Here is a 24,730-nt window from a genome sequence, read left to right as displayed (position 1 = left end):
AGATGAGACGCGATATATCGATCCCCGAGAAATCAATCGCTACATGCCAATATGGCAGGTAGTCTAGACATGCCCCAAATGCAGTACTTTACATCTTCCTGATTACAGACTGTAGCAAAGCAACGACTCACTGGTGCGGCGTCTCCTGTTCGTCATCTCAGGAATTAGCTCGCCAGCGTATGGAGTGTCTCCTCCTGGCACTCACCTGCCGCTGGCCCCGAGTCCCTCCCAGACCCCAGTGCCCCTCTACCTTGGGGGGCTCCCCCGGCAGTGCCCCCACACTCTGGGTCTCCCCTCCCAGGGGAACCCTCAACCCTCTATCCCCACCTTGCCTCAGTGGCTACTGCCAGTCATCATCTAGCCCAGGGTCTGGCAACCTTTCAGAAGTGGTGTGCCGAGTCTTCATTTATTCACTCTAATTTAAGGTTTCGCGTGCCAGTAATACATTTTAACGTTTTTAGAAGGTCTCTTTCTATAGTCTATAGTATAGAACTAAACTATTGTTGTATGTAAAGTAAATAAGGTTTTTAAAATGTTTAAGAAGCTTCATTTAAAATTAAATTAAAAGGCAGAGCCCCCCGGACTGGTGGCCAGGACCCAGGCAGTGTGAGTGCCACTGAAAATCAGCTCACGTGCCGCCTTCGGCACCCATGTCATAGATTGCCTACTCCTGGTCTAGGCCCTGCTCACTGCAGTCTGTAAATAACTCATCCCTGGCAAGGGGGGGTTGGACCAGCTGCCTCTGCCTAACCCCAGGCTACACCTCTGCAGCCTCAGTACCTCTGTAGGCCTTGCACAAGGCCTGCAGCCTAGGGAGTTACCAGGCTGGAGCTCCCCAGCTTCTCTTGCCTTTCCCAAGCACTGCTCTACTCAGGTACCCTTCTCTCCCAGACAGCCAGGTCCTTCTCCCTCTACAGCTAGAGGGAGAGATTGATATAGCACCTGGCTCACAGCCCTTTTATAGGGCCAGCTGTGGCTGCTTCCCCAATCCACCTAGCCTTTTCTCTCAGGAGCCGGGTAACTGCCTGGCTACACAGACCAATTCTCCCGGAAACCCAATAGATACATAGACCAATTCTCCAATTTGCCAAAGTTGTTTTGAATACTAATCCTGTTCTTCTAAGTGCTTGCAACCACTTCCAGCTTCATATTGTCCACAGTTTTTATAAGCATACTTTCCATTCCATCATCCAAGTCATTAGTGAATATATTGATCAGTACCAGGCATAGGAAAGACCCCTGTAGGACCCCACTTGATATATCCTTCCAGTCATATGGTAGGTAATGTCTTCTGCTTCTTGACTAGAGCATACATTTTTTTAAAAAGGTGAATAGTGATGAATGCAGTAGGCAAATTGAAAACACTTCTCCCTCCATCCCTCTTCCCAGAGTCTGACAGCTTTGAAAGGTACTAGAGGTATTCCCTACTATGGCTCCATTTCTGCAAGGTACATAGGCATGTGCCTAACTTTAAGCATGCTTGTGATCAATGGGACTACTTACGAGCTTAAATTCAGGCATGTGCCTAAGTGTCTTGTTGAACAGAGGTCTATGAGAGATTTCAAGGGTATCTAAGTGACTTATGAGCACAAATCCCATTGAAAGTGGACCTTGTGCTCTAATTCACTTAAGGACTTTTGAAAATTCTACACTATGTGAGTGAATGACTCTCCGACTCATAGACTTTGTCAAAACGGGGGGAAACTTTCACTTCCCCCACAGCAGCAAACAACAGTGAATAGAAAGCAAGGATGGAGTCAGAAGTCTGGACTAGTGGATCGGACAGTGGATTGGGAAGCAAAGGAGCTTAGCCACAAACTTTCTGCATGACCTTGAGTAAGTCATTTATCAACTTTATGCCTTGGTCCCATTCCCCATCTGTAAAAAGCAGGGATAGTACTTCCCTGCCTCCACAAATGTGTTGTGAGGCTACTCCAGTGATTAAGGCCATGTAAATAGCTGGATAGCATAATGAACACTCTTGTTTATGCAGAATGAATATAACCATTTGTACTAAGGACAGCCATTCCTCAAACATTCATGCAGACAAAGATCTGAATGAGCAAACATTCATGAGTGGTGAATAAAAGCAAGTGTGCATCTGGACAATCCAAACAGCCAATTGAAATGTCAACAAACATTTGCTGAGAGTATTTTTGCATTATTTGATCATCTCTAGTAATTATGAACACAAATGCATGTTTTGCATGTGCAATTGCTAATTCCATGGCAAAAATGAATGTTTTCTGCATGCAACATATCCATACTTTAATACTCCTAACATAGCCATACTTCAGTATTTACCCTCTTATGGCAGAATATAAATCAGAAACCGAAAATATTCGTTATATACCCCGGGTATCATTTTAAAAAAAACCACCGCCACACAGCATGACAACTACTTAACCTGAAGCAATATTGCCATAGATGTCCCCCACATGTACTGGCTAGGTCCTGACAAATTAGGTTGTCTTCACATTCACATTCTGCTGCCACCAGTGTCTATTTGCTTTAACTCTAGAGGCCTAGGCACCCTCCTTCTGACAGTGGTGTAACACTTCTCTTAATTTAACATGCCTGGAGCAGATCTTTCAGGCTAACACTAACCTTTGGTACCTTTAAAGCAGCCACACATCCACTGGTTATAAATAAACAGAAACAAGGCTTATTTACAACTGTATTTATTACAAGGCTTGTTAACGTAAGCACTGATCAAACAAGTTTAAAAACAACAAACAGCAATGCAGTTCTCACCCCTAGTTGAGAACTAACAGTGGGGGCAGAAGACCTTCAGGATATTTGTATATAAGAGAGAGATCAGTAATCTGATGACCCAACAGTTACTTAAAGGTGACCTACAAAGAAAAGAAATGGCTTTATGCTCTCTTTTGGCATCTTTATGGTTTATAAAAAACAATCTGAAAGTCTATTTCCTCCTTCTGAAATATTTTTTCTCCTTGATGTTTACCTTAGAAATATAAATATGGTGTAAAATATGAACTAAGACTTTAGTCAATTTGTTTATGGGCCTATGCTCCCTGTCTCTCCAATCTATTGCTCATATCTCTATGGTCAGTATTTGTTCCATTCACAAAAAATGTGCTGAGTGCAGGTTAAGTTGAACAAGTAAAACTTCATATAACTCTGTGCACTGTTCTGTCCATGTGGCTGAGTTGCTTCCAGCCTAACTCCCTGCATTCCCTGTTCCACTGGTGTCCCCTCAACAACAATCCTCCAGGGAACACTGGCCTCATCTGTCCAATTTCACTGATTGTGATTAGGCTTGGCAGAGTTAGATTTTTGGATATAATTTCAATGAATAATATTGATATTTATTTTTAAGCAATTTTTTCTGATTTTTATCAGTTTAAATTTACACAGTCACACAAAACTATCAGTTTTAAGTTTTTCCCCCTACCCTATTTTTTATCAATTTACATTTTCACAATTGTAGGAAGTTGTGAAGGGGGCCCAACAATTATTTAATGGCAAAAGTTAAAACTTTATAACTGTTAACATACAAATCACCAACCTCACATCAAAATATACAAAATAAATATCCTTAAATCAAACTCTAGTAAGTTCTCAAGAAGCATTTTTCTTACTGTCCCGATCTGTAAATTTCAATTATTATTGATGGAAATATTTTGTCCTCAGTTTGTGTGTGGATATTGTAAAAATAGATATTTACTGACACTTACTGATAAAAATCTAATCCTTCCGAGCCTAATTCTGACACAGTCAGTGGATCGTACAGTATGCTTCCAGTGGGAGTAATCTGCATGGGGAATCTGTGCATGGAACTGTTGCCATTTTGGATATCTGTGACAACTACTGCTGCTTTTGTAGGTGTATGTAAATGTAGGGAGGCATTGTTACCACGTCCCCTGCACTAGAGAGAACAGGTCCAATAAGTAACAGGATAGACTCCTTATGGTGTATGCACAAAGTATCTACATTCAGTTTTTGCTTATTATATTGTTCTGTCTCTCTGTGCCTACTTACAATTTTTAAATGACTGAACAAAGTTTAATAAAAGCTGGTTAAAAAAAAAACTGATTGTAACACAAAAGTGAAAACCGGGCTTCGCATATATTTTCCCTACTGTGAAAATCTTATAATTGTCTTACTTGACTGTTTGTATTGCTTTAGTATTATACTTGGGTAACACAGTATCTTAAAACATTTAATGAGTGAGCTTGTCCCTTAAAAGTAAATTAACACACATCAGCAGTCAGAACTGTACTGTCCAGACATCTTTTATAGATCAATGTACTTACGAATAGTTCTACTCTGAAAAGTGACTATGTGAAAATGATATTGCGAGTGCCATGTTTATCATCTCTCGCTGATTTCCAGGTAAAATTTGTTCAATTTACAAATAAAAAGATGTTTTGACTCAGTGCCAGCACTGCAAACGCAGCATGAAATGTGAAAATAAAGCTATGCTCTTTGCATCACCCACAAATACTTTCTGCAGCTGGAACTTTCATAACAATTCTGCTGATGCTTGTACCAGCATGGAGTCCAGTTCGCTGTCCCAGAGCTATGTGGACTCCAGAGTGATAAAGAGAGTGTAAGAACAGTAAAATAAATATTGTAGGTTATCCTGTAACACACTCCACATATAGGGACCTCCATGCCCACATACAGCCCCAAGGAAGTCAATGTGATTCCATGTTGGTGAAGGCTCACTCACATGAAAATTGTTGAAGGATTGTGGTCTTAGGTCTGGAACATACACAGAAATTGCACACTTTTAATTAAAGGTGCAATGGTGCACTGATTTAGTTAAACTGGTGCAACTTTGTCTATGTACACTCTATATTGGTTTAAACTTAGCTCACATTGCATACAATTATTTAAGGGGCAGGCAACACCAATGTATTACACTGAAATCAAAGGCTTTGAGACACCGTCAGCTTTCAACAGTGGACCAAACCCTAAAGTCTGAGTAGAAACTGAACATGCGCTCCAGGATTTGACATGATAATAATAAAATAATATATATAATGTAATGCCTGCATGTGTAACAACTGCATAATCAGTGCTTGAATCAGCACGTAAGGATTGCACAAATAGTTGTGCGATGAACTCTGGTTTTCATCGTTGCAAGCACGCAATTACCAACAAAACCGAATTCCAGCCCTAAGGGGTAATGGATACTGCTATATATGTGTTTTGCACCGTGTTCTCAATCCAACAACTAAAGGGGAAACTGTGTTATGTCTTGTATCATGAGAACATCATATGCCTCCTGTGTTCATTTTATTTATAAATATTTGGGTACAGACTGACAAGGGTACATTGTGGCAACTAATGTTCTAGCTGATACCTGATACTACTTAGCTTTGTCTGGGTGCACAGGTACAAAGAAGTGCTCTGGATGGTGTCTAGAAGCTGCTTAGACTGATGTTTGATCTTTATCACACCTTCAACACTTTTTTCCTAGTTATCATGATTTATGCATTTTATCAAGAAAAAGCCAAAATAGTGCCTTGTATTTCTTCAATACTCATAATTTAAATTAATCTGAACAGTTTTAAGAACTGAAACAAGTAAAGATATTAATGCAGATACAAGCATTCATATCACTGAGACAATGTTACACACTTCTCTGCGAATAAGCTCAAAATGTCCACCTCAAACTTAGCAAAGGCAGGAAATCATGTTAAATGGGTCCCCTTATTGAAAGGCAAAGAGCCAAATTCTACCCTCAGATAAACCCAAATTGCCACTGATGAATTTTGACCAGGAAAATCCTACTCAAACTGTCCAAAACAGTTGAAAACTAACCTTTAATTGTATTTTATCTTAATAAAGAGAACAAGAATGGATCTAAACTTTGCCTGGAAGTTTCTCCATCAGTCAGTCATACATTCAGGTTGTATCTGTAATTCCATTATAAACCCCTATTTATACAGGGGTTTATAACTCAACCATAAGATTTTGCTTTGGGCAGAATCTTAGGAGATAACGTTTTAGCTCCAGAAGGAATTTTATTTTCCTTAAAAAAAATTGACTGTTTAAGAGATACAAACAAGCAATAAATAAATAAATAAATGGGTGATTTGGGTTGCTTCTTTTTCTGCTCTTGTAAGCTGAACATAGCTTGAAGTTTCTAAATGAAATTTTTGCTGGCCGCTAGAGACTCTAGAGGATCAGATACAACAATGAGGGGAACTGTGTAAGTATCTACATAAATGAATGGGTAAGCTATGTGGGGAAAACGAACAGGGGTAAAAGAGCTGAGTTTGTTGAGTGTACCAGAATGGTACCTTAAGATGAGCGTGAATTGCTGTTCAATAAAAACATGTACTACTTTTTTTTCCACATGATTTTTTTTTCCATATATAGCAGCTACAGTGAGGAAGTTCTCATATAAGATTCTTAAGGCCAGATTCTGATCTCCATGTCACTGATGTAAATTTGTGTAGTCAAAATAAAGTTACCCTGATTTCCATCTGTGTAAGCAGGCTAGACCCAGCAGTGGGTGTGAAGGGACTGCTGCTTCCTATACCAGATATGATCATTTTACTGTTACTTTGGTCCGTTTGTTTATCCACCTGTTGTCTCTCATCCTATGTTAGGTTGTAAGCTACTGGGACAGTAACAGCCTTTTTTATTATGTGTGGGAATAGCACAATAGGGCCCCAATATTCCACAAAGTAAAGAGGGCTTTGAAACACTGACCATAATTTGGATGTTTCTAAACTAATTTTTTCAGGCTATGCAGAGACTGAACTGATCCCTTGTCAAATCATATGCATGAGAACATCAGAGGCTGCGCCAGAGAGGCTTGAAGTAATGCTGTGTTCAGAGGCTAGTGAAACTTGTGCCTCTCTCACCATAAACAGAAACTAAGTCTTCATACCCTGGTTTAGGTGGGTAGTGCAGATACCCCTCAGCCCACGTATTTTATATACTCCATTTTACCACTGATGTAACTACTTTAAGTTACTGCTGTCTCCTTGAGATAGTTAAACTTTAGAAATAACTGGAGCTAGCACTGCTAAAGAACATATTGTGAGCAAAACAGCAGGGTAATGGATCAGGAAACAGAACAGAAACTCTTCTCTGTATCGTCCTTGACTTCTTTAAATTCTAAATCATCTTACAGCTGCCTGGCTTGGAGATGTTTTACGGCCTCACTTTTTCCTCATATTTGGAAATGGGTGTGAAAGGTCACATGTGCATAACAATCTCTTCTGCTCTAATGATATGCAGTCTGAAACAAAGGCTTCAACATACCAATCTTAGGTCATTTAGTGTGCCTGGGGAAACTGATGGTGCATATGTTTTTACTGGGAAAGGAAAAAACAAGGCACACAGTGATCACTGTATACTATTAATTATGTGTATTACCGTAGCACTCCAGAGTCTTTGGACATTGGGGTTCTGGTCCATAACTAAGTGCCATACACACACAAAAAGAACCTCTACCCCAAAGAGCTTCCAAATTAAGTGTAAGGCAAGAGACAACAGATGGATATAGACAGGCAGGGGAGTACAATAAGACAGTATTGGTCAGTATGATAGGCAGAGGTCTCAGAGCACCATCTGCTTAATTCCTATCAAGTTTTTTTTGTAGGCATCACAGAAAAATAGGAGTTTGAAAGAGGACAATGATGTACAAGCTGGCCTAGAATAGACACTATTCATGGTGTATAAGGAGGAGAAAGAGAGAGTGGACTATATAAATGGCAGGAGTGTCTGCAGAAACTGTGAATTTTAACTGAGTAATGAAGAATATTTATGGAAAGTCAATTTTAATTTGTGTGAATAGTCAGACCAGAAACATGACCCTAAGAGCTATGCTTACCCAGTCGAGGAGTAGAAACATGCTGGGGGACCTATGTGTCCAGTCAAAACTAACCCACCAGCTGGCATTTTGAATTTCAAATACTGAATACTCAATGAACTGCTTAAAAAAAGAGCTACAACCAAACATGTTTTGTATTATTAATTCAATGAGCAATTTCAAATAAATGCATTTTAGAAAACTGTAAGTAGTTTGGGGACAATTTGCAAAGAGAAAAAAAGGCAACTTTTTATAATAATGATTCACAATGCAATATTCATCCTGCTTCATTTCCAGTTTTTCAGAGATGTATTTCTAATTCCTTAAATTGCACCCTAGGATACAGACAAAGATCTAGCTCCACACATTGCACTTTATTCTATGATAGCCTTTCAAAGCTCTGGCTTGCTCTGAATAAGCAATGGCCTTTATCATGGGTAAAAAAGGTCAGCAAATGCTATCATTTACATGGCAGGATGTGAGGTTTTCTGGAATATTAAGCCAAATACCTCTATGAGCTGTCATTTAACTTTAAGATACAGATAAAATTTAAAAAATGATGATAAAGTAATAAGTAGCTACTTATTTTACTAAACAGAACTGGATAAAGTACAGAGCAGTGAGTTACAGTGTGACCAAGGTTACCTGATTAAGTTGTATTTCTTATGCTCCACCAATAGGTGATAAAATCAGTTTAGAGTGATTATAAGATTCATTTTCATAGCATAGAAGAGCATATGGTACTACACAAGCTTATGCTAGAAATGGTACTGCACCTTCTATGCTTAGCCATCAATTAATCTCTTCCCCAACATTCACTGCTCACGCAGATTCAAAATTGTGCAGTTCAAATATAGCTCTGTATAGGATGATGAAAAACTTGCAAGAATATAAGGGCAGTTATGATTAAACAAATGGGATGAGGCAGACTTGGGCAGGTAGAACATTCAATGCATGTGTGAATAACAGCATGTCAGGGGCCAGATCGATTACAGTAGAAATGCACAGAAGCTCCAGGTGATTACATGACATTTTTTTTATCATTGTGTTAACTAAAATATTGTCATTGTTCAAAACTCTCACACAGACAGTTTATTCATGGGAGCAGCAGCCTGTCACAGTCCTTACAGCACACTATACACAAAGAGCTGTCTCTGAGCTGCACTGGTAGATCTGCAAAGGTACATAAAAGTACTTTGCATGTGCAGCCCAAACTCTCCAGGAGCCTCCATGTCAAATTGCTCAGAAAGCCCATATACAGCACGTAAAGGAGACAGGCTCAGCTTCCAGTTTCTCCCTCTATACAATCTGGATATGGCTTCAAAACTCAAAAGGCCACCAAAATCCATCTACAGACATGTTCCTTTCAGCAGACCTTAGTGTAATTTACTAGGGGTCCTAGAGCAGCGATCAGGGAGTTGAACACTATGTCCCACAAGATGACTAGGGATATGTCTATACCATAATCAGGGGCTGTGACTGCAATATATGTAGAGATATCCAGGTTAGCTTAATCTAGCTAGCTCATGTCTGTGCTGCCACAGCTTCACTGCTATCAGTACATCAAAGCAGGTTACCCACCCAAGTAATCACTCAGAGACCTGGGTGGGCTGGTACAGCCTGCATTGAAGTCCATGCTGCCATAGCTTCACTGCTGTTGGTATGAGAGCTAGTTAGATTAAATCTAGCTCAGGCATGTCTACACACACTGCAATTACAACCTCTGTGTGCAGAGAGCATAGTTTTATCACAGCCTCAGGGAAATTATATAGGTATACATTTCAAAAAGTGTACTATCATTACAGGGATCTTATTTTAGACATGTAGGGGCTGATTTTCAGAGATGTGGACCCTCTAAATGCAAGCAAAATAGACTGGAGCTGTGGGTGCTTAGCTCCTCTAAAAATCAGGTGGTGGGCTCAACATTGCGAAAGGTATCTCTGATTTTGGGTGCCAGACTTCAGACTCATAGGATGTAATTTGCACCTACCAATCCTAGTAGCTTCTAAAGGAGTTGGAGATAGTAAACACTTTTGACAAAATCATGCCCATGATGGCTCTGAGTAGGTGCCCTAAATCTGGGGCATCCAAAACTAGACCCACTTTTGAAAGCGTAGCCCTTAACATTAACCTCAGCTTCCCTTTGTATAAAATGGGGTAACATAATAACTGCCCTGAACCAGTGCTAGGAGACATTAGTTAAAAATAATTGTAGGCACTTAAAAAAGCCACCCCTCTCAGAAATCAGAAAGGAAACAAAGAAATTAAACAAATCCCCAGTAGGACTTCAGAGCACTTACCAGCTAGAAGGAAAGGAGAAGCAGCAGTCAGTTGCAAAATGGCCACTACAGGGCTGCAGCTGCTTGGCTCCGTCAAATTTAAAGGGCCAAAGAAAAGCATACAGGGGAAAAGTTCATATAAGAAGACAACCATGTAATAGAAAGAATTAGTAGTAGCAATGTAAATCACAAAGGGAAATGATCTTGGGGAAGGGTCTGCTTTTGTATATTGCACTTAATACTATTGCTATATCATGCCTGTTTTTCATTGCAGACTCTGGCCTTGGTGACATCCCTTCATCTTCTTTTCCGGATACACAAACTTTAAATGCATTCCCACTAAAACATTCATAGTGCACACAATAGTTGCATAACTAATCCAGTTTTACCTGTAAAATGTACATAGGTATGGTAATATCTTTTGCTGAAACTACATAATGCAATATTGTAGAGTTCTTTTTTATTATCACATAGGGCTCTTGTAGAAGGAAATGTACACAGATATGTTAGAAATTAATTGACTCCTGATTAAATTATATTTCCAGTTACTAATAATTAATAGACCAAAGACGGAGCAGTTAAGTAAAAGGTTATAGCACTACAATGATTAAACTATGCTTAGCAACTACTAGTGAAAATACACAGTGCCACATTCATCAATGGTGCAATGCCATTGGCTTTGGTGGAGTGGGAGCAGATATTAATTTGGCCCATTTACTTTGTTATACATTTCTCTGATGAATGATATATTTTAGAAATGCTGAGGAAACTACTAGAAAAAGCTAATGGAGTGTAATAAAGTGTGAATTTTGATATTTATATGGTTTGGGTTTGTTTGTAATGGTAATTTCCTATTTCTGCTGCAGTAAGTGCACTGTTATTAATTACCACTAATTTTTATTTCTACTATTTAGTAATTATTTTAGTAATGGTGAGTTATTAATGGCTGAAAGACAAAAATAAGGTAAACGGCACTTCATTTAAAAAACACATTCTTATTAAAAATCACCATTTGTTTAGATTGATTTTTGCCTCTGTTCAATTTAACTTGATTAAATCTTCTTGATACACTCATTTTCATGGCACATGTTTATTCTAACTGGATCACAAGGAACTGGTGATACATATGGGTCAGAGTTCTAGCTCTCCAAAGCCACATATCGCTGTTTATGTAAAATAATTGGGAGTCACATTTGATTTTTTTTAAATAGACATGTGGCACTCCATTGGTGTCAATGGCATGCACTCAAGTAGAGTTTATTGAAGGATTATGGCCTAAATTGATAAGCATAGCAATGTTTAATGAGAATCTACATCAGATGTCCACTTACAGACAGTGTTTTAAAATTCACAGTATTAGAGCACATTGATACCTAACAAACAAAAAGAATTGTCTGTAATTCTTTCAATTTTCTCACCTTCTTTCTCTACCTGTTATTCTTCAAAAGCGTTAACCAGACAGTAATTAAAAATGATTTTCTCAACTCTATTGAGAAACCTTCAATTGTGAAATGACAATTCTTGTTTTACACTGAGGCAAAAGCATGCTAAGAATGGAGAAAAGTGGACTTCTTTGCTTGCAAAGGACTGCCAAGTACTATATTCCTCTGAACGTACTGTCTCATTGGAAAGGAAATATTCATAGTGGACTCCAAATCTGCACTGGCATGTTTGTTTTTATAAGATAAACAATTGTGAATTTAAGGTGACATTCTTCAAAATTAAAAAGAGAAAAGATCCATTCTTATATTTGATGCTGGCTACTTATTTCTTTAGTGTTTGAGAGTTAAAAAAAGCCCTCAAAGCAAACATTGAATAAGGAATGCTTCTTTTGGCATCTTCTTTGACCAGTTAGGAAAGTGCTGATAAGGTCTGATTAAAGTCATGCCTCACATTTTAAAGGCTAAACTCCTTGATTGGAGGTTAAGTATCCATCTGCGTCATTTACAAAGCACACATGAAAAATCTGGATTGTTTATTCTAAACAATATTTTCTTGGCTACAACTGGTGGCAACCACCCCTGTTAATCTTCTGCTGTTTCCTTCTTTATGTGAGTCTATAAAAGTAGGAGGATTATCATAGCACACTAGCAAGCAGCCTGAGATGACCTAACTTTATTTCCTTTCTAAATTTAGACTGGTTGCCTGAGAAGGCATTTTTGTCACCTCTAACTGGCTTAAAATTGCTTTCAGGTGGTTCCTAAAGAAGAAAGATCAAGGCCAGTTTATGGAATTGCTGTACCACCCAAGTCCTCTAGTGATGCACCTTCAACTCTGAAGGACTTTCCATCATTTGCCCTTTGGAAATGCCTGGCTTACGCTAGATGCTGAATCATTTCCTGCAGGTCTTTAAACACAGCCAGCTGTGTGAAGTTGAGGGTTAGCAGTATTTAGCATTGTTTAAGTAGGTGTTTCAGAAACTTCCTGATCATGGGTGTAGTGGTTTCTTTTTTTTCCCTCTCTCTGTCTCTCTCCTTACTTAGTTCTGAGTTTGGGTTTGTTTTTTGAGGAAAAACAAAAGACCTTAGGGGAAAGAGCACAGCACAGCTGTAAGTGACAGATAAGGAATAGAAAGGGAAGTACCAAAAGGAGACATCTAAGTCTTAATCCCAGCACATCATAGAAACTAAAAATACCGGAAAGGGGAAATTAAATATGTCCTAATGAAAAAAAGTCACTCTTAAAGGAAATATTACAAATTATATGATTCTAGGAATTTTCATCTATCAGCTGTTTCATTGCTACATAGCATACAGTAACAATGACAGCAGTATAAGAAAAATCAAAGCGCTTTGAGTCCTTGTTTCTCTATTTGCTTTCAAAAATAACTCAGGCTTGATGTGAAAATAATCAGTGTTCCCACAAATATGAAATATTAGTGATGGGCCTTTGCCCTCTGTATTTTTAATCATTATATTGTATCCAAAAGGAGAGGAAGTGTTTAATTGTTTTATTAAATATTCATTTCAATGGCTGTAAATAACAATATTAAAAACAAAATATATTACATGGACAGGCTTATATCTCACTCTATCTCAAGGCAAATCCAGTCATAAACCATAATCCCTCTTGATTAATACCTCTGCGATGTTTACTACTCTTCTGTTGGTAGTACAGTACATATTCTCTTCATTATACTGTTTCCTGTATCACTGAGCTGTTTATTGTTCTTCTGTGTATTTTTGACCTTTAATGTTTTATTTTAAGCTCCACTTTATCTGCTTTTTTTGGTAACCAGGCATTCCATTTTATCTGTATATCACTGAATTTTTTGATTAAAAGTATTAACATCGCAGCAACAGTTAAAGTTAATTGACAGTGTGAAGACAGAGCAGTGTTAAGTAACTCTGAAAACACCCTTTGCTCGCTGGGTTTAGAACTTAGTTCACTACAAGAAAAGTTACACTGACTTTTTCAAGCCATCTGTTTGTCTCAAACAAACAACATCACTGAGTTCTTAATGGCAAAACTAACCCAGTTCTCCTGTGGCCACAGAAGGTCAAGTGCAGCAGAAGGGTAAAGTTCCACCATGTAAGGGAGGTGCTATATGTGAGGGAAACCTACAGCCCCCTCTGCAAAGCTCCTTGTGTGTTACCGCACAGGGGACTGGAAGAGACAGGGGGATCCACTACTTGCCTAACATTTCAACTCTCCATGGTGAGGAGGCCACATAATGTGCTCTGTAGGCTATATCAGCCATTGGGCTGAAATAGCTTTCACAGATGGCTCTGGAGCTATTCTGTGGGCTAATGGGGAGGTCTCCTCTTTGCATTTCCTCAGCATCTGGAATCAGAATGTGTCCCTTTTATGTGATGGGACACCAAAAGCCATGGCCTCTCAAACCATCCCACCCACAAAAAATGGCTTCTTGAAGAAATATTAAGAGAAGATGTAGGCATGAAAGAGAGGCTTGGGGTTCCTCTTGAAGTCCAAAGATGAATGGGGTCAATCTCAGAAAAGACATTACAAGATTAGATTAGATAAAATGTGGATATTTGGGGGGATAGGGGTGCATATCCAAAGTGAACCTGAACTGTGAAACTTTTGTGGTTCCCTGACCACTATTAAGCAATTCAAAAGAGAAGTGACAAAGTTAGAGCTGAAAACAGGAAAAGAGACTATACTGTTCTCTCACAAGTAACAGAAGAATGATGCATATAATGTAATTAGAAGAATACTGTAAATTCACTACAGTGCTAGGAAGAAAAAGCAAAAAAGAAAGCAAATAATATTTTGGGATATTTATGTAGGCATAGTGAACTCTAGATGGGCTACAGGATCTAGTCTCCTTCTATCTCTATACTTTCCTAATAACTACTCAAAAATGATCTTGCTACATTTTTCTCTCTGTGGTCATTCTTATCTATTTCTTTCCCTCAGTTCCCTCAGTTCTATTCAGTCCTTAACCACAAAGGAAGCTTGGTGTTGTGGAGAGGAAGGTAATCTTGTGCCAAGGCACTGGAGTGGGACTCAGGAAGTCTGGGTTTAATTCCTGTTTTGCCACACACTTTATGTATAACTTTGGGCAGGTCAGTTAATCTCTTTGTGCCTTAGTTCCCATATGTAACATTGGGAAAATGATAACTTCCTTCTTTCCACTGTCTGTCTGTCTTGTCTATTTAGATTGTAAGCACTTTTGGGCAGGAGCTATATGTTTGTACAGCACTATGTGGCCCCAACATTAATGGGGTTCTAGGTTCTGTAAGAATATAAACAAATAATTCTCATTTATTTTAATGCTTTGATCTTGTTCAGAAGCAATGACCTATACATTTGAAGGCTAAAATGTAAAGCTGGTATACAAAGTCCCCACTTTCCCACACCATAGATGAATACTTTTGTGGAAACTTACTTGAATCCCAACCCATAGAACATATCCTCTTTATCCAGTAATTTTAAATATCGCTTTCCCACATGTTTTAGGTACCACTTCTTTATACTCTTTTCATCTACCCATCTATCTAGTGCACATGATGCTTCCAGGCAGTAACTGGTAGAGACTAGAACATACGTTTGTCCAGATTGGATTTCAATTTGTATCTCAGTTGTTAACACCTTTTTATTAGTGACCTCTTCCTCTTCCAGCAGATGTCATTATGCAGCAAGTAGAAAACAGAAAGCAGGCAAATAATGTATTTTAAAACAGAAGCACCGGAAAATGTTTGGGTACCTTCAAAACATTTTCTAATCTAGCAGGATTTTTTTGTACTTTAGGTAAAAACATTGTCTAACCTTTTTCATATTCTGACCTATTTAAAAATACGTTTCCTTATCTGCAGATGCTAGAAGAACAAAATGGGTAACTTTAAAATGCAAAAATTGCCATCATGTTAAAAATTTGTGGGCTGAGCTTTCACATTTAATAATATTAGCTATGAAGGAAACATTTTATCACTATTAAAATCAGCTACCTCTAGGGTAGAGCACAGCAGCTGTTTTCCAGCCTGCAAAAACACTGTTCAAAGCTTAAAACAAGAAGTGAAGAAATATAAAAGTCCAATTGAAAGAAAAATGTGGGTAGGCAGAATATAACAATTACCCAGATTTAAATTTCAAGAGGACACAGAAATTGACAACTCTACTATTACAAAAAAAAAATAGGATGTTTAATGAATCCAAGTATTTAAGTCCTTATTTTTACACGTGATCTGAAAGACAATGGGCTCAGTCTTGCAGTATGCTGAGTTGAGATTCAGTGCAGCTGAGACAACAATGGGATGGAACGATGGCGCTAAACTGGAGGTTCTGGAGTAGTTGTGCACCCTCCTCTCCCCAAAAAACCTACTCTAAGCCACTGTTATTAGTCCTAGTTGTATTATTTGTATTGCAGTAGCACCTAATAGCTCCTGTCACGGACCCCGTTGTGCCAAGCACTGTACAAACACAACAGAAAATGGTTCCCAGCCCAAAGAACTAACAAAATAAGTAATTAGCTGCTGTGCTGGCGGAGAATGTGGTAGAGTGACATGCACTCTACCCTCACTCCTCTGCCCTGGAACATGCACTCCCGGCTATTCCAAACTCTTAAACAGAGCGTGGGAATGGATGGCATAGTGCCAATTATGCTGGCTTTGTACCACTTAGGGATACCCCTTGGTCACACGGATTCACCCCTCCCTTTCCAGTGTCGTAGTGCCACCTAACACCTTGTCAGAGTATTTAAAATGAGTCAGTGTGAAGAGTGCCACCTATGGAAACATCAACACTGTTGTTAGCAGCATTCCTAACCAAATCAACATAAATTCTCAGAAAATTCATTCTGTGTCCAAAGAGCAAGTGCTGTGGGTTTGGGGAGGATAGGCTGTATTCTTCATACGTAAAGACGAGGTTGAATCTCTTCATTAAGTGCAAAACTCAACTCAACCTTACCTGTGGAGTCACAATGAGTGCCCATACCATGTTGGCCCTTTTTCGTTTGTGTAGCCTCTATTGTGGATAAATGTGTCAGTTTAAAATTAGTTCCCAAAACATAGATGTGGACATGTGACTCTAATATATGCTATTTTGAAGACTATTACTTTAAAATATTAGAAAGGTCCCACAAGGACTCTTTTAAAAACACCTTTTCGGGTGCTGATTTTTGCAGCCTTTTGTAAAATTCAGGTGAATGATTCATCCAATGGATGGCTCATGTAGTTTGTACTTGTCCGATTATGCCATTCAAATTCTTTTGGTGGATGTATCCTGTAAATAAAGAACAATAACACTATTCATTAGGTGATGAGTCCCCTAACATTTACTAGTGTCTACAATGATAGTTTGGTACTAGCTGCAGTTTTAGATCTATTTCTCCATAGAAAGGGGAGGACTGAGAACAATTAAATATATAGCGGCTTAAGAGAAATCAAGTTCCATTCAGGTACATTAGAACTTTTAGAGCCAGGAAAAAAAAAGTAAGATAAAGAATTCTGTAATTCACTGAAGGTCTGGCAACCTTTTGCATGGAAAGGAAATTGTTTATATGTAATTAAGATCTTCAGACACATCAGCAGAGCTATAACATTCTGTTTCTTAAGGTCAGCAGCACCATCAATTCAATTAATCCTCTCAAACTATCCCCTGCGTTATTAAAAAGCTACTCTTGAGGAAAGTGTGATACCATCATATGTCACTGATGGAAAATATTAGCTTTCTTGTGAGTTTTGGTCATTGTTTCTCTATAGAGATAAAAGATTTATAGACAATATCTCCAGTACAGTAAAACACTCACAGCTGGCCCATGTCAGCTAACTCAGGCTCATGGGGCTTGGGCTTCCAGGGTATAACATTGCAGTGTAGCTGTTCAGACTCAGGCTGAAGTCTGGGCTCTGGGAGCCTGTGATGGGGGATGATCCCTCAGCCGGAATCCAGCTTGAGTCCGAATATCTATGCTGCAATTTTATAGCTGTCAAAGTCGTCTGATGTGGGCTAGCTGTAGGTGCTTTACTGCAGCATAGACACACCCACACTGCCTTGAAATTGTTTTGAAGTCCTCTTGCTCAGCTTTAGTTCTGTTAAGTGTATACCTCTTACATGACTTGGATGTTGCTGTACATTCATCAACATTGTTATTCATTAGCATGCACCCACCCAGTAGCACAATAAATACAAAGACTCCTACTTTATTCTTGCAGTTTGCTTTGAGGGTACATCTATCTATCATTTTGTCAGTAACATATAGGGATATGTGTATCCAAATATACATGATAAGCCTAGAATTCAGTTAAGAATTTCTGGTGCTGTCACTTACTGTAATACTAAAATATCGCTACTGGAATGATTTCAGCTTTAATATCTTAAGGATCTCAAAGTATCTTCAACTATCTTCATCTGTTGGCAGAGCCTTCTGTGGTTTATCTTTCCTTATGAACTGTGCGTCACAGATGGTAGATAAAAGACTTTCAGGACTTGATCAGGATATGAACGAGGACAGTCACAAGGATGGATTTTAATTGGCTGGCCGCAGCTTTATTAAAATGTAACATCAGAGAGGGGCACTATCTGCCCCATTCCATGTGTTTTAGGTGGGTCTAGTGCATGTAGCCCATAAACTCCACTGCTTTCGTCAAGAATTCAGCTCGCTCTGTTAAATCCATTCACCTTTCCCACTGTGAAAGAGATCGAAGATACCAAAGAAGGACCCCAGTTTGCAAGGACTCAGGTGTCCCTTTTTCCACAGACCTGAGGTCCACCAGCGAAATCCTGTGTCAATGTGGATGTCTCATCTGGCTCTGGGTAGCCAGTGCCAGGTTGGATCTCTGCCAGTCTGGATGCTGGTCTCTGCGGGGCTGGACCTGCCTGATCCATGCACTTGATCCAACAGCAGTGCAAAGATTTCCTTTGTGGAGTTAATCAGAGACTCTCTGAGCTGTCCTGAGCCTCTCCAGTCACCCCATACAGAAGCCTCCCTATTAGCCTCAACAGCAGTTTCTAGTCCAGTCTGTGTCCATTACTGATTCCAAGCATGCTGGGAAATGGTGTCAGAGGGCTCTGGTAGCCATTGGTGTTGTAGTCTATAGGGTAGGACCCCCTAGATCAGGGGTTCTCAAACTTCATTGCACCGCAACCCCCTTCTGACAACAAAAATTACTACACGACTCCAGGAGGGAGGACCGAATTCTGAGCCAAAGTCCGATCCTTGCTGCCCCAGGTGGGGTGGCCAAAGCCAAAGTCTTAGCCCCATGGTCCCGGGCAGGGAGGCAAAAGCTGAAGCCCTAGGGCTTCAGCCCCAGTAGGGAGCCTGTGAGCTGAGCCCCGCCACCAAGGGCTGAAGCCCTCAAGCTTTGGTCCCAGGTAGTGGGGCTCAAGCTTCAGCTTTGGCCCCGGGTGATGGGTCTTGGGTTTCAGCTCTGGCCCTAGGCGCCAGCAAGTCTAAGCCAGCCCTGGCAACCCCATTAAAATGGGTTTGCAACCCACTTTGGGGTCCTGTCCCACAGTATGAGAACTTCTGCCCTAGATGCTTAATCCAGAGTTCCAGGAGCTGGCAAACACCAAATGGAGGTCACACAATTTGCACAGAATTATTGCCTTTGAAAATTGTTGTATTAAATTACACTTGGGGAAGTTATACAAGAAACATTATCAATGCTACATCTATTCCAAATGAAAAACTAATGAATGAGTATAATTAACATTCTGTGAACATACAGCGCAAGTGTTACAAATCCCCATATTTTTTCTGGATGTTGACTACACATATGGATTGCTGAATTAGCCCCGCAAGGTATAAAATCATGTACAGTATTCACTGTGCTTCCTTCTGACCCTGCATCACGGGGGATTCTGTGCACTGATTACTAAAATTCTATAAAAATGTATTAGAAAATTATTAACTTTCTATAAGTTATCTAGCTACACTACAGAATGTAATAGGGAATTATATCTGTACTACAGAATTCTCTCAGAGGATTAAAAAAAACTTGTAGAAAAGATATTTTCTGTTAACACTACAGAATTTCAGAGTAATTTCTGTAGAATCCTATTGGCTGCATTGCTATTATAGCCTGTATGGCATTTCCATATAGGAACTATCTGGTGCCCATGAAAAGTGGTACAGCTACACTTGTTTATGACAGGAATATGAATAATGAGTAGATAAGGCTGCCACTTTTTGGAAATCCATACTCCATTTTATTTGAGTTTAGGTCTTTCCAGGGTTTCTGGGCCTTTCACCAGAAAGGTCACCAGAAAGCTGGGCTTGGCTGCCTGCTCTGGGCATCGCATTCTAGTACATGAGGTCTCAATGCCACTCAGGTTTGGCCCAGCTTCTCCTCTGTCATGATGACAGGGCAGGGGGATGGCCAAGCCAAATTTGAGCAAGTGGGGCTGCAACCACATGTGCTAGGTGGGGTGGGCCAAAACTTAGTGGGCCTGTGACCCCGTGCACTAGGTCGCAAAGCCCAGAGCAGCAAGCCAATCCCAGCCAGGACCACAGGACAAGAGCCAGGAAGAAGTGCTTGGTGTCATATTCTCTGGTAAGTACTGGATCCTCTATGTATGACTGCACCCTGGAGCCGGATGATACCGCATCTTTCACATACCTGTCCTGCCCCCTAGTCAACCAGATCTTCTTCCACTGCACTTCCAGTCCCTTCTGCTGCCCCAACTTCTTACCCCAGTTCCCTCCCACCCCCTACTTTACCCCAGGAACCAAGTCGCTGGTGGGAAGGTTCCGCAGCCGTTCACATCTGGCAAGAGCATCCGAATCTTAGTGACCCAGGCAGTCTTCCAGTTTACTGTCCAACCAGTTCCACTTCCCCAGTGGTGAATAGGGAACCTGGGCCTACCCTCTTCTCCAGGCTCCAGCCCAGGGACCCTACACCACAGAGCCAAGTTCTGCTGAGTCTCCAACCTTGTTGCTTACTCCCTGGGATGCTTCTTACCCCAGCACTCCCTGCTCTCTGGGGTTTGTCAGCCTCTCTATTCTCTTCTCCAAGGGAGCAACCGTGGGCTACTTGTCTCTGAGCCCCCAAACATGCATCTCTTCTCCCAGAGAGTGACTGCAGACTCCCTCCCTGCAGCCCCCTTCCTTCAATCAGCTCCCTGGCTTTATAGAAGCCCCACCTGTTCCCGCACAGGTGAGTTTCCCCATTTAGGGCTTTCTGCTCAGCCTTCAGCCTAATAGGTTAATTGGCCTGTGTGGCCTCCATTAACCCCTTCAGGGAGAATGTGGGGTGGACATCCCATCATAAGTGCCAAGTGGATTCATGCTGTGTGTGGCCCACTGACCACAGCCCTGCTCCACCCACTATGTCCTCTTCTTCAAACTTGCATGGAATCTCTAAAGCCTGACACCTTCCTTCAGTGAACGCACTGCATTTCCTTTTGGGCTTTGGGCCCCTGGGAAAATGGGGCTGGGACTTGGCCATTAGATACCACATAGCAGTGTGGAATATCCTAAATTTCCTGGATTGAAACGCAGTCACGCGTCCAATAGGAATAAAAATGTTTTCTATCTAATGTTTTTATATGGTCCAATATAAGAAAGGTTATCAAACATCCCAAGAAGACACCAAGAGCTTTTCTACAGTTAGGTAACAGTGGCCCCGCTGCACTGATGTAGCTACATCACTGTAGTGCTCCTTCAATGATACTACCTATGCCGATGGAAGGGATTGTCCCATCAGCATAGATAATCCACCTCCCCAAAAAGCAGTAGCTATGTCGACAGGAGAATTTTCCCATTGACCTCGCACTGTCTACACTGGTGGTTAGATCAATTTAATGGCATCACTGAGCTACATAGTTAAACTGACCTAATTTCCTAATGTAGACAAAGACTAATATATAATTATTTTCCATTCTTTTTCTTTTCCTTCCCTGCTATCAAGCCTTTTCATTTATTTTAGGCATCCCACAAATTTTGTTTCTGTATCTAAAGAAAGAATCAAGTATTATTGACTATTTGTTTTCTTAAACAAATCTCTAGTGAAACCCTAGAGCCACGTACTGTATTATAGTTAACTGGAAAAGTAACGTAATGACTTCCAAACAGCATTCAAGTTGCCTTACTTATTATAATCAGAAAGAACAAAAGATCTTTAAAATCAGGATACGGCAGACATTATCAAGTTCCTCTACATGGAGTTACAGAAAGAGGGAACAGGCACAATCAATTTATAAGTTATCATGAAAGAATCTCTCTGCAGTATACATACTATGGAGAATCTGTTCAGTAAGCATTAGAATAATGAAACAGGGATTATGCCTACAGTCTTATTCATATTATGCATAAGAATTCAGAATTCGTTCTTCAGAGGATAAGCACCCTAAATCACCTGTAAAACATTTGCTTTAATGCTGAAAGATAAGGCAATGGTAGAAGTTCTGCTGAGTTCTAAGAAAAAATTAACAAGCTTGGGAAATCAGTTTAACATGTAACCATGAGTCTTGCAGTGAAATGTTAACTTTTTATCCACAGAACTGCTTGCTAACATTTAGGCCTAGAAAAGACCTCTCCTCCCCCTTCCCATACATACACCAAATTTTATTTTTCTGAACTGAGTAGAAAATATGTAGGCTCAAACGGAACTATATATACTTCTGACAGTTCAAATGATAGATAAGTAGAAGGGCTGACAAGGGTTGGTTTGTCATTGTAGTTCACTTCGATCAACTCTGCATGGTTCTGTAGGACAATGAAATTCAATGCACTTATAATTTCCAAAAAAGTGAGCTCAGATTTTTTAAAAGCATTTCTATGTGAAAACGGATCATTTACATGCCAAAAGCACTTTTAATGTGACATATTTAGCACATGTATTATTGAGAACGAAAGCCGCTTGAACTTAGTGAATTTTAAAGTCTATAAAATGGCACCCTGCTGAGCAGAAAGGTAGCTGTTCAGTGAATTTCCCAGTTATGTGATTATTTTGAATAATAGACTTGTACATAACTTTTTACGAAATTAAAGGTATGACATTTGCTTTAGTTTAGCCCTGTAAATTGCACTTTAGAATATAAAGCATGGGCTGATGTATGAATTTGTTGTTCCTCCAAGCAATTTAACTGATTTTTAAAGAACAGTTTTATGTTTCATCTATTGAGTAACACATCAAACAGTTATCTTAGTGGATTTAATGAGCATTCATGTACAACTTAACTCTCATGGGAAACAGTCAGGAACCTTGAAAATAAAACTCAGCCATTGCAGGGTTCTTTGGTTTACTAGGCTTCACTGGGGCCCAAACATAAGATGACCAATTTGGACATTTCTTCTCTTTCATACTCAGTAAAGACTGAAAAACCTCAAGACATTTGAAGTTTGGTTAAGAGAAGAATCCTGAAGTTCAGATGCTTATCAGCACCTGATCTAAACTAGTTGAACCTCTTTGGTCCTCTAAATTTGGCCACAGGTACTGGAACTAGGGGTTCTGGGGATGCTGCCACACCCCCTGGCTTGAAGTAGTAATAACCCAAATACATGGTTTCCGCCTTTAGCACCCCCATTATAAAAATTGTCCCCGCACCATTGAATTTGGCTAGAAATCTCATGAGATCTCTGGCACTTCCTGCATCCAGATATAAGGGAAATAGCACAAGAATAACCCATGTTGTGGTATTTTATCCTTTTTGTATTCATTCTGATCAGGAACAGTGCAAAAGCATTTGAAAGTGAAAGATACTGGGGGGAAAAAGTCTTCATTGGTGCTAACAAATGTCAGCTTGGTTTCTGATTAATGTTTGGGTAAGGTTTCATTTTATCAGCTTCCCCTAATTAAAAGACATCACATATGCTATGCTACAGAATATGGCTCCATTTCAGCAAAGCACTAGCATGTGCTTAAGTGATTTGCTGAATCAGGGCCTATATGACTCAGAAGTAAAATGATAAAATGATCGTTAGTGACACAGAGCTAGGTTATTTTCTTATTGTAACTTATTTATTCACACAATGTACATCAATCCATGAACAGAGGTGGTCACAAACAGCATGCAGGCACTCCCTTCTCTCAGAAATCTCAACCCAAATACAGTCTCTGTTTCCTTGAAACTAGTCTGCTCTCTGAATTGACTGTAGCTGGAGGGACTAAGGCAAAGAGCAAACTCTCTTGCTGTATGCAACAGCTCAAACCCCTCCCTCCCACATCACAAACCTAACAATACAAGGATTTTTTTAAAGATTGTAGGCTGCATACATGCTAAGAAAAACCACTAGCCAGATTATGTGCAACAGTGCCATCTAGTGATTCCCATCATAATAATATATTGGACTTTTGATAACTTAACTTGAAATATTCCATTAAAAAAATTAAAGGCCCTGATGAAAGAGAGAAAGGAAATGTACCCCAAAAATGAGAAAATTGAGGCTGTGTTATAAAATAACAAAACAATAAAATTCCATGTTATATCTGGCACACGATTCTTAACTCGGCCCACTGTGCCTTCTCCACATTGCCTCCCCTCAGGGATGTGAGTGAAGGCTGAAGTTTTCCTTTAACTTTGAATTTAGTGCAGATTTGAATACTATGATAGGTGCAGAGGGAGGATTAAAGATAAGAGCTCGAGGCCAGAGGTAGGGAGATAAAATCAAAGGCATAGTCCAAGGAGAGGTGGAGCGCCATGTTATCTCTGAGTGGGACACTGCTGGAGTTAGAGACAGGCTTGCTGGTTGGTTTCCAAAGCGCTACAGGGCTCTTGGAGAGTTCAGTCTATTGACTAGTCTGCCCCTAGGGAGAGGGAGGTGCTTGTGTGGTGGATGCAGTATGTTCACTTTCTGTAGAGAGAGGAAGAGCAGGGGCACCCAGCCACTGGGAAACAGCTCATTTGAGATGGAGGCTGTGAGATTCAAAGTGCCACAGCATATTATACTTAAGGGCATATTATACTTAGGGGCCAAGGTAGTGAGTGTGTGTGTGTGTGTGTGTGTGTGTGTGTGTGTGTGTGTGTGTGTGTGTGTGTGTGCGTGCGTGCGTGTGTGCGTGCGTGCTTGCGTGCAGGGGGAAGGATCAGTCCTTATTTTCCAAGCATGTGGCCCTTTCCATCAAGCCCTGGTGAGGTCCATTTTAAATTAAAGAGAATAAATAATATTTATTATTAAAAAATCCTGCTTCTTTGTCAGTTTGTCTCACAACTTCAAAACTCACCAAACATATTTTTAAAAGTGTAATCCATAATTCGGAATGTTAAAAAAATTCACAGCTTCACATTTTCTTCCCAAATGTAACAGTCT

The sequence above is a fragment of the Gopherus evgoodei genome, chromosome 4 (assembly GCF_007399415.2).
Source record: "Gopherus evgoodei ecotype Sinaloan lineage chromosome 4, rGopEvg1_v1.p, whole genome shotgun sequence".
Lineage (NCBI taxonomy): Eukaryota > Metazoa > Chordata > Testudines > Testudinidae > Gopherus > Gopherus evgoodei.
The sequence above is the reverse complement of the archived record's forward strand: the minus strand, read 5'-3'. Positions refer to the sequence as shown.